Here is a 14,041-nt window from a genome sequence, read left to right as displayed (position 1 = left end):
TGATGTCACAGACACATTTTCTACCTCTTACATTTGCTGTGAGGCAGCCACTCCAGAGACCCAAATATTTGTTTTTACAACATTATGCCGTGGGTGTCGGTGGTTCTACAGGTCCCTAGTGTAAAAAAACAAACAAAAACAAAAAAAAACAAATATATATATATATATATATATATATATATATATATATATATATATATATATATATATATATATATATATATAATCCCATTTGCAAAGCATTTAACTCTTTCAGTTTCATTGTTTTTTTTTCTTTGTGTTTGCAATGAAGGGAAGGACTGTTGAGATGTTTCAGAAGCCACTAAACCAAAAAATCTTAGTGTCAAAGTCACTATTGTGCAGAGAAAAAAAAATCAGAGAAAGCTTATTTTTTCCTTAATTTTGCCTCAGATTATGTAGAATATTTGTTTTTCTAGGTAAAGGATGGAATCCAATCTGTCATACATCACCTACTGTATGTGTATACAGATATAGCACACAATATTTTCTCGACCTCGAAATATTCATCAAAATGCTCAAAACCGGCTGGTACGCTAGGGGTTGCCTTTTCAGATGACACTTGGCACTGAAAGAGTTAAGCATGAAGCCATGGTTCCGTTTTGAACCCCTATCTGTTTTTCTAGTGTTTTTTTGATGCTTTATCTTTGATGTATCAAGATCAAAAACCCAAATTGGGTCAAATTGATGTTACCCCTAAAGTAGTAAAGCAGAAAAAAAATCTCCTGAAGTTGTGATGCTACAAAATAAATGTGTGATGAATAAATAAATACATAAATAAATAAATAAATAAAGTTACCCACCTGAGTTTTGTGCCACCTAACAGGAAGACCACAGTTTTAGCTCAGTTTTAGGTGTTTGGAATAAATGCTGTGATGGAAATTAGGTGTTTAAACCAGTAGGGAGCAGACAAGCACAGAATGCGCCCAGTCTGCTCAACAAAAGAAGAAGAAAAAGAACAGGAAGTTATTGACCTTTCAGAAGCTCACAGGCAGCTCCATCTCAAGCTTACTCATTGAATTTAGTTGAAGCATTGTCTTTAAGGACACTATTACTTGTGTAATATAAATATAACATGATGTTTGTGTGAACTACATGTTAGTGTTTGTTGACCTTAAATTTATCACTATTGCTGACCAGTTAGCATTGGACATTATTTGTCTCTCTAAATATAAATATATATAGAAGCTGAAGTGTGAGTAATTCGATTTTAGTTGTAAAAAAAGGGTGATTTTAAAAGTAATGTAGTTAATCTGGTGATTATGGACAAGCTACATGCCTTTATGGATTTTGCCAATCACCTTCTTTACCTCATCTTAGTGGTGCAGAGCAGGATTGCACCGGGCAACTCTGGTAGACTCAATGCTCCAAAAAGTCTTTAGTCCCTACAGCAATTACAATATTTAGAATTAGGATATTTAATGCCTCAAATGAGCGCAGTGGCTCATGACAGGTGCTGGTTTATTTACTTAAATCATTTAAAATGAGTGATGATTATTAGCTCCCTGTGTTAAGCAGTGAATTGATATAAGCTGTTCACGTGTGCATAAATGCATGTGGTGCATGTGGTCGGGTGCATAAAGTACACACATGTTCAGATTGTAAAGGTGCCCTTGCCTTACGGCCTTCAGGGGTACGTATTTGACTTTAAAGGCTTTTAATGTTCACACATTGTCAGAAATCCTCACGGATGCGGCCACGCACCCACAGTCACACACAAACAGAGAGACAGTTACCTGCATGAAGAGGACACATGTCACGGGACTCTAAGCTGCACCCGACACAGGGGAGACGTTGACGTGAGGGGGAGGAAGCGGGTGGAGGACGGAACATAGAGGGAAAGGGGGTTCTCCTGATGCTCATTTCCTCCCTCTAATCCTCCTCTTCCCCTCTCTCTTCTCTTCTCTTCTCTTCTCTTCTCTTGCTCTCTCTCAGAAGCAAAGAGAATTCATTTGAACGGTTTGTCAAATAATGCCTTTCCCCCACAGTGGACCGGTGATGCTGTGATTGTGCGTGTGCGTGCGTGCGTGTGTGTGTATGTGGAAGGGATTCTTGGCCTACTTTATAGTGCAGTCGTTCCTCTGTTGATATTGCCCATAGCGGGGGATTATATGGTTTTCATTGTGGTCTGACACATAATCACGAAGACACACACAAACACACATTTACAACAACGCAGAAAAGCGCTGCAAAAGCATACACGTGGATTGGTGATGACAATTACGCTGAAAAGTAAACGAGAGTAAAACTGAGAGCGGAAAGTTATTGAAAATACAAGTTAATGAATAAAGTTAGGAATCAAAATGAAATCATTTCTGATAAAAAAAAATATTTTCCATGAAAAGAAAAAGCAATTTAATTTGTGTAAACTTTGTGTGGACACGTGAAAAAATATTCAGGCAATATTGCAATATTTGGCCTTGTTCTTGATCGGACAGTATAGTTGTGCAATAACTGAGCTTTTGGTTTGATCAATATCGAGTAAATCCCGGCGCCAGAATGGCAGGTACTACTGAGTGATGGGTCAAAATGTACCGATGCTTCAATAGAATTTCTGAGGGGTATCCGAGCGTCGTTCATTCCAGGAAGATGACGTCATTGATGAGGCATGAAGCCTCACTGTGGTTCAAGATGAATAAACATTCAAGAAAAAAATTGTTCAACCACAAGAATACATTGAACTGAATAAACTCAACCCCATTTTTTTGTGTGCAGGAACATATTTGAAAAGTAGATCTTTTGAATATTCATATTTCAATTTTTTTGTTTCTGTTCATCTTGAGTGATGAGTTATGACCTTATTTCTTAAAGTTTTTTTTCTTTTTTTCATGTTTAGGCCTTCACAAGACTCAATTTGTTGTTTTAAACTTTTCTTAGTTCCTTTGTGGCAGACTCCTGGGAGACAACTTCTGTTTACATTCCCGGCATTCATTCGCATGTACTGCATCATTGCATGCATATTGACTTTTGCCAAGTGATTATCCCGTTATGCAGGGTTTTGAAATGTAGGCCTTATTAATTTGTACTGAATTAATTAACTAGATCACTTTGGGTCGTGGGTACACATTGATGCGATTCATTTAAATGTAATGAAAAACAGAACATTGCACAGCTGCCCTGCCTTGAACAGATTTGTAGCTCTTTGCAGTTTCTGCCAAGTTTGCGCCTGGAGAACCGCAAAGCAGCATAGAGAGGATAAAAAAAAGAGTTTTGCAGTATGGATAGGTGAGTCTCACATGGTTAACATTGCATCTTTCTTTGATTACAATGGAAGCTTTCCAGCACAACAGCTGCATTGGGTTGTGTCCCTCTGTAGATCTGATTTCATGGTCAGGGTTTGCCACATTTCACAATACCTTCCAAGTTTGTATACATTATACGCGTGTGCATATTTGTTAGTTTTTCTCGAAGCACTTGCTTGAATCATGGTACTGTTGCTGAGATAAAGTGAGTATCTAAGTTGAGAGAATTAAAAAGAAGCTCATTGTTTGTGAAGAAATGTGTTGCTTTTCACTATAGTGTGAGGCATTAAAATTCACCAAATGAATGCAGGCTATGTGGCAGTGTATATACAGTACCACTCAAATGTTTAGAAACAGCTTAACATGCGAATAGTCTCAAAGATATCAAGAGGTCGAGAAATTCAAGATAAATCTAGCATCACTCACATCATAAAACTGACTGAGAAAATACATGCGCAAAGCTGTTATCTGGGAAAAAGGGGTTGGCCCAAATCTAAATTCCAAAACATACACTATTTTGATTTTTTAATGATTGTATATATGTTATATGTTTGGATATTATGTTTTTCTTAACCAACTAATACTAATTCCAATAATTAATGTAAATGTCAAATAAATGTCAAATAATTAAGTATGGACAACTCTTTAAATTTTAAAACCACTATTGTGGTTTTGGCTGTGATGTACTAACACGTCCATCTAACCTGCATTCACGTTCTCTGTTTTTATAACTATACAATTTGCAGGAAAAGCAGACTACTTTCAACCATCTAGAAATGTTCAAAAGTTTCAGACTCCAAAACAGTTTTATGTAGTTTTGGTCAATCATTCAGGCAGTCGTACATTATTTTTCATTGGCTTTGAGTTGGACACAAACTTGTTTAGAAAAGTTTTGCCAAGTGTCAGTGTTTGGCACATATCCATCTCTCGCAATCACAACTTTTTAGTGTCCCACACACATTAGCTGTGGAAAAGAGCCAATGTTAGGCTTTGAGCCAGGTGCCATTTAAGTTCCTATTCTTTTTTGTTGTTGTTTTTATGAAGAAATGTACTGTGCAGAACTGGACACTGTTTAAACAAACATGGGCATTTTCAAAAATGTGCATTGTATTCGTATATAGTTTTTGGCTTTTCGCCCTTTTGTCTTAAAAACAGCTTTTGAATATGTGGCCAGGATGAAGTCTCGCCAAATTGGAAAATTGACTTTTGTCATATCTTTCATCTTAACTATTCAGTATTTTCTATCAAATCAATATTCCAATATTGTTCTTCATAATGTTTCTTACAAATCAAAACTTAGTAATGTAAAACAAAAAAAAGACAGTTTCCCTTTTTTTGTCTTGCAAAGCAGACTGAAGTTGTGTGATGATTATTTGCACATCAATAGATTGAAGAAGAAGTCGTTTTTTATTTAAAGAAGTCATTTTTTATTTAATGGAATCATTTTGAATCTGAAATAGATTCTGAATTGAATTGGAGGCCCCAAAATGGAAATTGAATCGTGGGACAAAGATTCCCTCTACTAATTTTGTCCTGTTTACTGCGCAATTTTTGGGACGTGATACATTTCTGTTGGGACCCATAGTTTTTTAGTATTGCGAGTCCTCGGGACCCACTTTCCTGAGGTAAAGTGAGCACTGATATTTGTTTATTTGTATAAAAGAATAAATAACTCATGAGGGATTTCACACAGTTTGTGCAATATAGAGAGTTTACTTGTCATATGATCCTTAGGATAAACAAAAGAAGTTCCCTTTGTATAAGTTCCCAGACTCAAAAATCCAACATCTCTCAGACCATGTCAGGTCCTTTGTTTTTCTACCTGTTAATGAAATACAGCAATTAAAATGATACCACCACAGAAACCAGTGTTATTTTTTTCCCCCATTCGTGTGAAAATGTAAAAGACAAAGTTTTTTTTTTAACATAAAGCAATCGATTTACAAATGAATGTGATTATAACTCTTTTGTAGACCTTTACATTATTTTTTTACGTCAAACTTTCACTAATTTGAATTGAAAAGAAAAGAGGAAGTCAGGCACGATCTCACTGCGTAACATTTAATACTCCCCGAACATGCTCTCGACACTAAACTCTGTTCGTTAGAATAAGTCCTTGTTTGAACATGAGTGATATGCACTGCTGTGTTTGTTAAGGTCACCAGGGAATCACGAGTTCTGAACCTCCTTTCATAAACGACAAGTGTGTACAGCACTTAACTCCTTACAACCTTGAAGCAGAGCTACAATGCTGGTCTGTGATCTTGTGTACTTTTCCTACTTCCTGTGTGATATATCTCAGTGGGTTACGCAGACTACCCGAGGCAAAATAGATGTACTTTTTCTTGGAATAATACATGCTGTGATGTGCTAGAGCATTTCAGATACCTTTGTTGTGAAATTCAATTTCAAGGCTTGCCTGGCCAATACTTTGTTGTCTTTATTCAAAAGCCTTTTGGCTAGTTTGAGGCTGAAAATTTATATAATGTACAATGCACACTTTTTTTCTCTCTCAATGATTTTGTAACAATTCGCTTAATGTCAGTGGCGATCTGTGCATTTCTCACTCAGGCCTTCAGTGATGTCCTACTATGAGTTCAATTCGAATAAATAGCCCGCATTATACCATCGTTTATGACACCATGGCTGGCGAGATCATATACAGAAGCAAACATACGCATTACTGGGCGTTGCATCACATTAATCGTGTACAACACAGGCTATTTTCCAGAGCATTTATTAAACATCAATAAATCCACATCAGCAATTGAAACTTATCAGTACACGTGATATGTGATATCCATTAAATAAATATGAATGAAATATAATTACAAAAACATATTAAAAATGAAAAAAATAAATAAAATGCTCACACTCACCAAAACGGCTATATCCCAAAACACTTATTTCAACACAAAATCCATTCTTCTTTCTTTCCTCATGAAGATTTCAGTGACTTGGTTGACTAAAAAATGCAAGCAGATATATTTGATTTCTCTGCAAAAGGTCCCTGTGACAGCTATTTGGCCTGTCAGATGATGAGTTTGATGATGAGGGCTTTTCAAAGATATTCAATAATGAATTGTTATATCCCCTCACGTTAACAAATAATGAGTTTTTATAGCCACCCATTTCAACTCACATTCAACCTCAATCAGATTTTTTTTTTTTTTTTTTTTATGGGGAGGGTGGCCATTCACTTGATTATTCAATTATTTGAAAATATTTAATTGTGACTGCCGTAACAACTGAATTTCTGTTCGGTGCTAGTATTTAATTAAGCAGTTAATAATGCCTGTTGGGAGGTAGTAGCTCAATAGCGCCCTTGCTGGACAGTAAAACCAATTCTTAATAATTCCTTTGTTGGCAAACAGAAATCGGAGAGACATTCATTCAGTGTCTCAGACTCACATTTTTGTGTCTTGCCCAGTTGCTCTTAAAATGAACAGTAGGCTTGCCAAGGACTTATAATACCCTGTATACAGATTAAAAGTTTGTACATGAATCTCCGCCAGTTGAACTTCTTCATGTACAATTTAATCTAGTTCACTGCTTGAATTGGGTTATGTTTTTTTAAGTACTTCAGTGTTTTTCTTGCCATTATCTACTGACTGCCTTTCAAAAAATGTCCTCTATGTGATCTGAGTCAGTTGTCTCCAACAAAGCACATTCTGACCATCCATTCACTCTGTGTAATGTCACTGATCAACTACTAGTTGCCCCAGACAAACCTTAAAGAATGGGCCACATTTTCAGAATGACACATTAAAGCAAACTCGGCCACCCTAGAGACATATATCTACTGTGCAAGTGTTCTTGGCACGAAAGCACAAATTGCTCCATAAGACTAAAACACAAATATTGGATTTGTTCACTGCTCTTCTTGGGTCTGTTTTTGACTGACCCATTTTTTTTTTCCTTGAGAAGAGTCTTTGAGAACCTTTTTTTCAATGACTCCAAATGCGATTTAAAGTAACGTAATCTTTTGAGATCATGGTGGAACATTAAAATAATACTTTGGTTGATGAGATTTTTAAGATTTGCTTTTACAGTATTCGATTGTCTGCTGACATTACTTATAGTTACCATTAATTACGTATTAACAATTGCCCACCTGACCTGCTCAACAATAAACAACAATCAGAACAAAACAAGTTGTACCTGCAATTTTAAACGTGTGTGACTGTGAGCATTCTCGAATAGTGCGTCTTTTGTAATCATACATTCTAGTCCAGCTTATATTGATTTTTTTTTTTTTTTTCATTATTTGATGTGCTGGACTGGCTTAAATATATAACCATTATACTAGCAAAAAGCTACAAGAAAGAGCTGCATGCAGCGAACGCTTCACGCAAATGTGTTAAATTGCTATCATGACATTTCTCAGCTTCATACATACATTCATACAAAGTTAAGAACTTTTTTTGCTCCACCACCATTCAAATATTTAATAATTGATTATTGAAAATAGGTTATTCGATTATGTGTCAATGCCAATAAATGTACTTGACTTCAGTGCTGTTAAATATCAACATGACTGAGGACTGAAATCATTTAAAGCATGCTTTTGATCTGATACTAAATTGTATATGTGTTAAATATTGTATGTTTGCGATCATGTTACCATTCTCCAAGCACATTTTTTGACACCGTGGCAATTCTCTCCTCAGTGGCTATCTGAATACGCTTGAAATCAATGATTGTGTGAAAAGGTGAAGGCTTGCCAGTGGCCATGTTCTCGCTGCAGTTGCGTTTTTTTTTTTTTGTGTGTGTGTTGAGGTGTTTGAACTCCACGACTCACTTATTCTCTCTCAAGTGTTAAAGCACCATTGATTCCAAAATGGGAAAGTCTATTTGAAGCACAACCTCACCTTGCTGTCAGTTTGTTCACCGGAAACCTTCACACTGCTTAAACATTTGCTGCTTTGTTCTTTTGTATTGGGATGAAAAACAAAGCTACTTACAGATATTTAAATCCTGGTAAACAAAACATTTTTATACATAGTTACAAATGGCTCTGTGTATTTTATGAAAACGTATCCTTCTCAGAAAATATTATCTACCAAATGTTGGGAGTGTCCTGGAACATGAGCGATATCGCAAATATTGAACCTGAGAGTGGCCATTGACAAACACACTTCTCTTGTTCATTCCACTTGTGTTTAATGTGTTAAAGATGAATAAGAGAAGATTGAAAAGTTTTTTTTAGACCTTTAGAACCACTGAATTCTCTGTGTCGTGCATGGTAGATTAGGCAGCTGAGCTGGCGCTGTTTTTTGTTACACGTATATTCCTGTGTTATGTTTCAATTGCAGTTTAACTGTAGAACCGCAGCCATAGTGTTAACTTTAAGTGTAAGTACTAAACCAGAAAACGTAATTAGTATGAGTGCAGACAGAAGTAGTCCAGCGCCTGATAAATGACGGAGCAGAAAAATATTTGTCAAAAGTCGCCCTCCAGCGGTGGAGGAATTTTGGGCAAAAATACACCGATGACCTGATGGACCGATGATTACAATTTCGTATGGCTTGAAAAGTTAACGGACTGATGATGACAGAAAGGGGGAGTGGCTCTGATGCATGGTGGACCAGCAAAAAAATGTAAGTTGCCCACCTCTGCTGTTCACTTGAGTGTAGTCCCTCCAAAGTGTGACATGAGGCATTATTTTACCCAGAGCTCTCCAAAAATGACTAGTAATTAAACACAATAATTCAATTTTCATACCTTTTTGACAGATATCTTCAATCCTGTATAATACATGTATAAACGTAAATGAATTCATTTAACAAAATGTTAAAGAGTAGTTGTTTAAAAGTAACACAAGAGAATTTGTCAGCACTATGAACTGTTGGCAGAGCTAGATATGGACAAGAATATGCGGATGGGCAGTCAAGACAGATGGAGGCGGCAACAAAAAGCACACAAGGAAATGACTGATTGGTCATCTGACTGTAAAGCTAACTCTCTCGAGCGGCTGTTCCATCGCATGAGCTGGATGACTGACTGGACAGCTGACCGACAGTATCATCTGTCCCATATTTTCAAGCACACCCCCTTATTTTGACTAGATGTCAAATAGCTGCAGGATCAATGGCTTGTCCGGATTATGAGGGAGTGTGCAGAGCAACAAACTATGAAGGTGAGACAAAGAGAAATGACATAGCCAACATGGCCCATCTGCACAGGCGATTACTGCTCATTACCTGACAGACGTGTTTTTGTGTGCGTCACAATTCCTTGCTGTGATTTAACCCAAAATAATGACTTTTTCTTCTGCAATCTGATGTTCTGAGACTAATGCCATTTTTGTTAGTTAATTTTCTCAGAAGAAAAGCAATCCTGGGTTTGCTTTTGATTGTGAAAAATAAAAGCTCACGAGTTCAACACAGACTCCAGAAGTATACATATACATCATGCTACCAACTGAAGCAAGCCAAATCCTATTTAATCCATAAAAACACTCCAAGCGTGGTATTACATAAATTCACATTTGATGTTATGTTACTTTTTTGTTCTTTTTGTAGTTGCTGTTTTGTTCTTTTTGTATTTAGTGTTAAAAATAACTCATGTCTAAATAGTTGTGGAGCGTTTATTCTGTTCTCTGAAGGCATAAGTTTTTAGCAATAACTACACATTAATTGACGATAATTTAGTATTTATATAAATGCTTACTATAACATTGGAAGGGATACAAAAAGCTTACTTAAATATTCCAAAAGAGTGCATCTTTTAAATACTGGTACTTGTGTGAATTAGTTAAATTAGAATTAATGTAGTATCCTGTTAGATACTTAGGGCATACATTGTGCCCTTTTTTGAAGTAAAACATCAATCACCTTTTTGGCTTTCTTCTGCCCATGCCTGAGAGAGGGAGAGAGAGAATAAAAAAAAAAAAATGCATATACTGTATATAGTGTCCCAAATTGGTCAAGGAACAATAGTTTCAGTTACTTCAGTACTTTTAGTTTCAATTACATTTACTGTACACCAGAAAACTATGACTATACACTGAAGGCTAAACTATGTACTAAACAATGGAACAAAATGATTCAACAAATTCTGTCATCCAGGCACATAATGCACATAATCTTTGTCCATTTTTTTTCAATTTCTTCTCTTTTTCTTCTTCTCTTCTCTCTTTCTGTTTGTCTTTTTGTTTATTGCTTTCCACAAATTCCCTTTCTTTGTCTGTCTGTTTTGTTCTTGCTTTGATGCCAAATGTATATATTTTCCCCACTGTTCTTTTTCATAGATTTGTAACTTTTCGATTGAGAATTTAGATTGTTCTAACCGAGTCTGTGTGTAGATTATCAGAGGTTGTCGTTGTCATCGATGAACTACTGTTTTGGGAACCAAATTAATTCAGTGTTTAACTACGTAATTCTTGTCACAAATGTTATTCTAGTAGCATTTTGCTAGCGTTAGGCCAAATTATATAATGTCCAGCCATCATTCACAAAGTATGCTCCTGGTTGAACAAATTTGCTAACCCTCCTGGAAAGTGATGATTTTGGAGACACAAGGATTCTGCCTGACTCACGTAAGTTAAATGTTGTGTAAATGTATGATTTCATCTTATTTCCTTTAACATATTTCTGAGTAAACAATGTTTTTCTTGACTTTTTACTACAAAATAGACATTTTGGGATTATTGGTTTATTTGTTGTTGGCTCTCACTCAAAAATGCATCCCTTGATATTACCTCTGTTTGTACATATAATGTCGTTATTGGAAACCTTTAGGTCATGCATGTTGGTGTCAAATCATTTAAATGGACCTAAATTTACTTTCTGATTCAGTGAACTGTGTGTGAATTCCACATGCTGTTTTTTGAAGGGTCCATATCATGCTACTTTAAGCTATATGCAATTAACTATAGGTATATATACATTATATCCTCCTGAGACCAAGCTGTTTCATTTACGTCCACCGTTGTGTCCATTTTGTCTAAGCAGGACAGCAAAGGTTACTACAACCCATCCAAATACATGAGGTATCATTGGAATGACTAGGAAGTCCTCTACTGAGCTCACCAGGACTTAGGAGTGTAGCCTGAATGAGTCAAAAGATATTAACCAAAAACAAACACCCACTTCAGTGGACACAAATGAATAGGCTGGGTCTCAGAAAGATATAGTTATACATATTACTGTTGGCAAAAAGGTGATTCTATTAAATTTGAGTCATTTGGGCGGCAAGATATTTCTATATCAGAAGTTTGACGTCTAACTTGCAAAAACGCCACCTCTCTATGTGAGGCTGGAGAGAGGCTGCCGTGCCCCTTTCATGACAGCGTGCGCCGCCGGCTGCTCCGCTAGTTTGGGCGTGTGTTCAGTGTGCATATGTGATTCCGAGGTGATACTCAATTAGTGACTTAACAAAGTGAGGACCCAGTTGTTTTCTCAGCTCATGTGAGGCTTGTGCTGAGACATTTTCAGGATTGCTCAGAGATGGGTGAAAGGATGAAAACAACTTGTAGGAAGTTTTGGTGAGGAATTAATATTTTAACATCTCTTAAAGCTCTAAAAAGTATATTTTGCTTGCTGGATGCCCTTTAATGTGTAGGTAAGGTTAAATTGATGAAAATGCATTTCAATTTACACACATTACATTTTGTCATGACTTAATATGTGGTTATAGTAGGCCATCCATCACAATGAAGAGACATTAACCACGCTTGCTACTTCATATTCCGTGAAAAATGCCTTACTCATATATATGCACAAACATATTTGCTGAATTTATGCTTCACAGTCCCAGCCAGCCAAGTTTTCACCTTTCGCTCTTTGCTACAAAGCCTACTGTAAATTTTAATGTGGGTTAGGTTCAAGGAGAACCATAACTTTAGCCATAAAGCTAAAGGAGCCCGAGTATACGAACGTATTGACTAAATTGATATACATTCAATATTCAGGTTAAGGTCAGGTTAATGTCAAAATTTGGTTTTCTGAAACATGTGTTAGCAAACAGTTGTCAATTGTTGTCAATTTTATTGCAACAGCCGTGTACAAATAACTTGATGACGTAAATAGACCATATTTTCACTTTGTACTTGGTACTGTCTATAAAACACTTTGTATTCATGTCAATCAACACACAATTAAAGTTTTCCAATCATATCCTCACTCTCGAAGTATGGCCAATGTCCTCTTTAAAGGCGGTAGCCCAAATGTGTTTTCATGAACACACATTTGGGTTAGGGTTAGGACTAGGTTCACACTGCAGCCCGAAGTTACCCAATTCCGATTTTTTTGGCCCTATCTAACATGTATCTGATCTTTTGATGGAAATGTGAATGACACAGATCCGATTTTTTCAAATGCGACCTAGGCCACTTGTGTATGTAGTACTAAAGCGATACACATCTGACCTTTTGAAATGTCACGTAAGTCTGAACAATCAGGTTGCATTCATCCAACTTGCACGTAACAAACAAGCGACAGATGTCACAATACTGTCCTCAAAAGAATAATAGCGAACGATATGAAGACAACGCAATAAAGCAAGGTGAATTTTGTCTCTCTGTCGGCTCGGTGGCACAGTGAATCGCGCGTCTGCCTCACAGTTGAAGGGAACTGAGTTCAAATCCACCTCACTCCAACCTTCCTGTGTAGAGTTTTCATGTTCTCCCCAATCCTACTTGTCTTTTCTCCGGCCGCGCCGGCTTCCTCCAACACTCTAAAAAACCTGCATGGCAGGTGTTTTGAACATCAGTAAAATTTCTCTACATTGAAACCTGCATGTGCAAAAATTCGCCCCAGTGTGAAAAAAATACATGCATTAAAGCCTTTCCCTCTTTCTTACTTCCTCATACAAGGAAAAATCCCCCTGTTGCATAACACAAAATGTTTTTTCTGCATTTACGTGGCTCTGAAATTCACTGTAGCGAACACAAGCCTGCAGCAAAAGTCTAGCTTGGTTTTTACTTGACAGGCCGGCAAGCGTTTTTGCCGCACCTAATACTCGGTGCGGCTTTCCCCTGCAGTCAGATGATATTCTCCCATTCTATAGGTGGCAGTAAATGGACTCTACAGTAGACAAACAGCGCAACTGTCTAACAGAGGTAGAGAATCCTCACAGAGAAAGATGTTGCTGTCACTGCACAAAATGCCATGACTAAAAACCTCACTTCCACCTCTTTAATTTAGTCCTTAAATTAAACAAATTGAAAATAATCTGGCTCTGCTATGACATCTATTTCAACATTGCCAGGTACTTCCGTAAACTTGTTAAAAGGTTAAATATTTTGACATGTATTCATTTTAAAAACCCACTTTAAATTTCAATAATGTGGAAATAAAAGTGTTCTATGAAATCAACACACGGTATTTTGGAGTAAATAATCGTTGATTGAGTTATCGCGGTTTATATTACATAGGAAGGTGGAGGCCTTCATGTTTGCTAATTGTTGAGCTTTCAATGATAATGCTACTCAAGAGGGCACAAGCGTGTGCATGCTTTTTGTGCTAGATTTTCTTTTAAATAATTCTTTTGTAAGCAAACTCAGCCTTTTGCTCTTTTTTTATAGTTCTTGTTCGAAATTACATTCACAATTTTGGTAAAGGAATTTATTATACTTGATGTTATCATTCCAATAGCTAGTTCTAATTTGATGCAATTGTTGGTAACTGTAACACAAGCACAAATCAGTCTGCTAGCATGAATATCTGATATTTTCTTTGTTAAGGGTCACCTGGCCATTTCAAAATATTAAGTCAGCATCACTTTACCGGGATTTTTGTTGTACATTGATAATTAGCAGGCTTATTCCCAACTTCTTA

The 14,041-nt window shown here is 36.6% G+C and overlaps 1 protein-coding gene and 1 long non-coding RNA gene across 2 annotated transcripts in view; one reads left to right on the top strand and one right to left on the bottom strand.

The window, feature by feature from the left end:
• The window catches only part of csmd1a (CUB and Sushi multiple domains 1a), a 371,307-nt gene that overhangs the window by 122,781 nt on the left and 234,485 nt on the right, over positions 1–14,041 (top strand). The window lies entirely within an intron of this gene.
• On the bottom strand, positions 822–1,798 carry LOC148424665 (uncharacterized). Its single transcript, XR_015865308.1, has 3 exons — positions 1,755–1,798; positions 1,329–1,403; positions 822–949 (listed from the first exon to the last, which is right to left on the bottom strand). It is a non-coding gene; the product is annotated as an uncharacterized LOC148424665 (long non-coding RNA).

The sequence above is a fragment of the Hippichthys cyanospilos genome, chromosome 4 (assembly GCF_059441005.1).
Source record: "Hippichthys cyanospilos isolate Australia breed blue-spotted pipefish chromosome 4, RoL_Hcya_1.0, whole genome shotgun sequence".
Taxonomy (NCBI): Eukaryota; Metazoa; Chordata; class Actinopteri; order Syngnathiformes; family Syngnathidae; genus Hippichthys; species Hippichthys cyanospilos.
The sequence above is the reverse complement of the archived record's forward strand: the minus strand, read 5'-3'. Positions and strand labels throughout refer to the sequence as shown.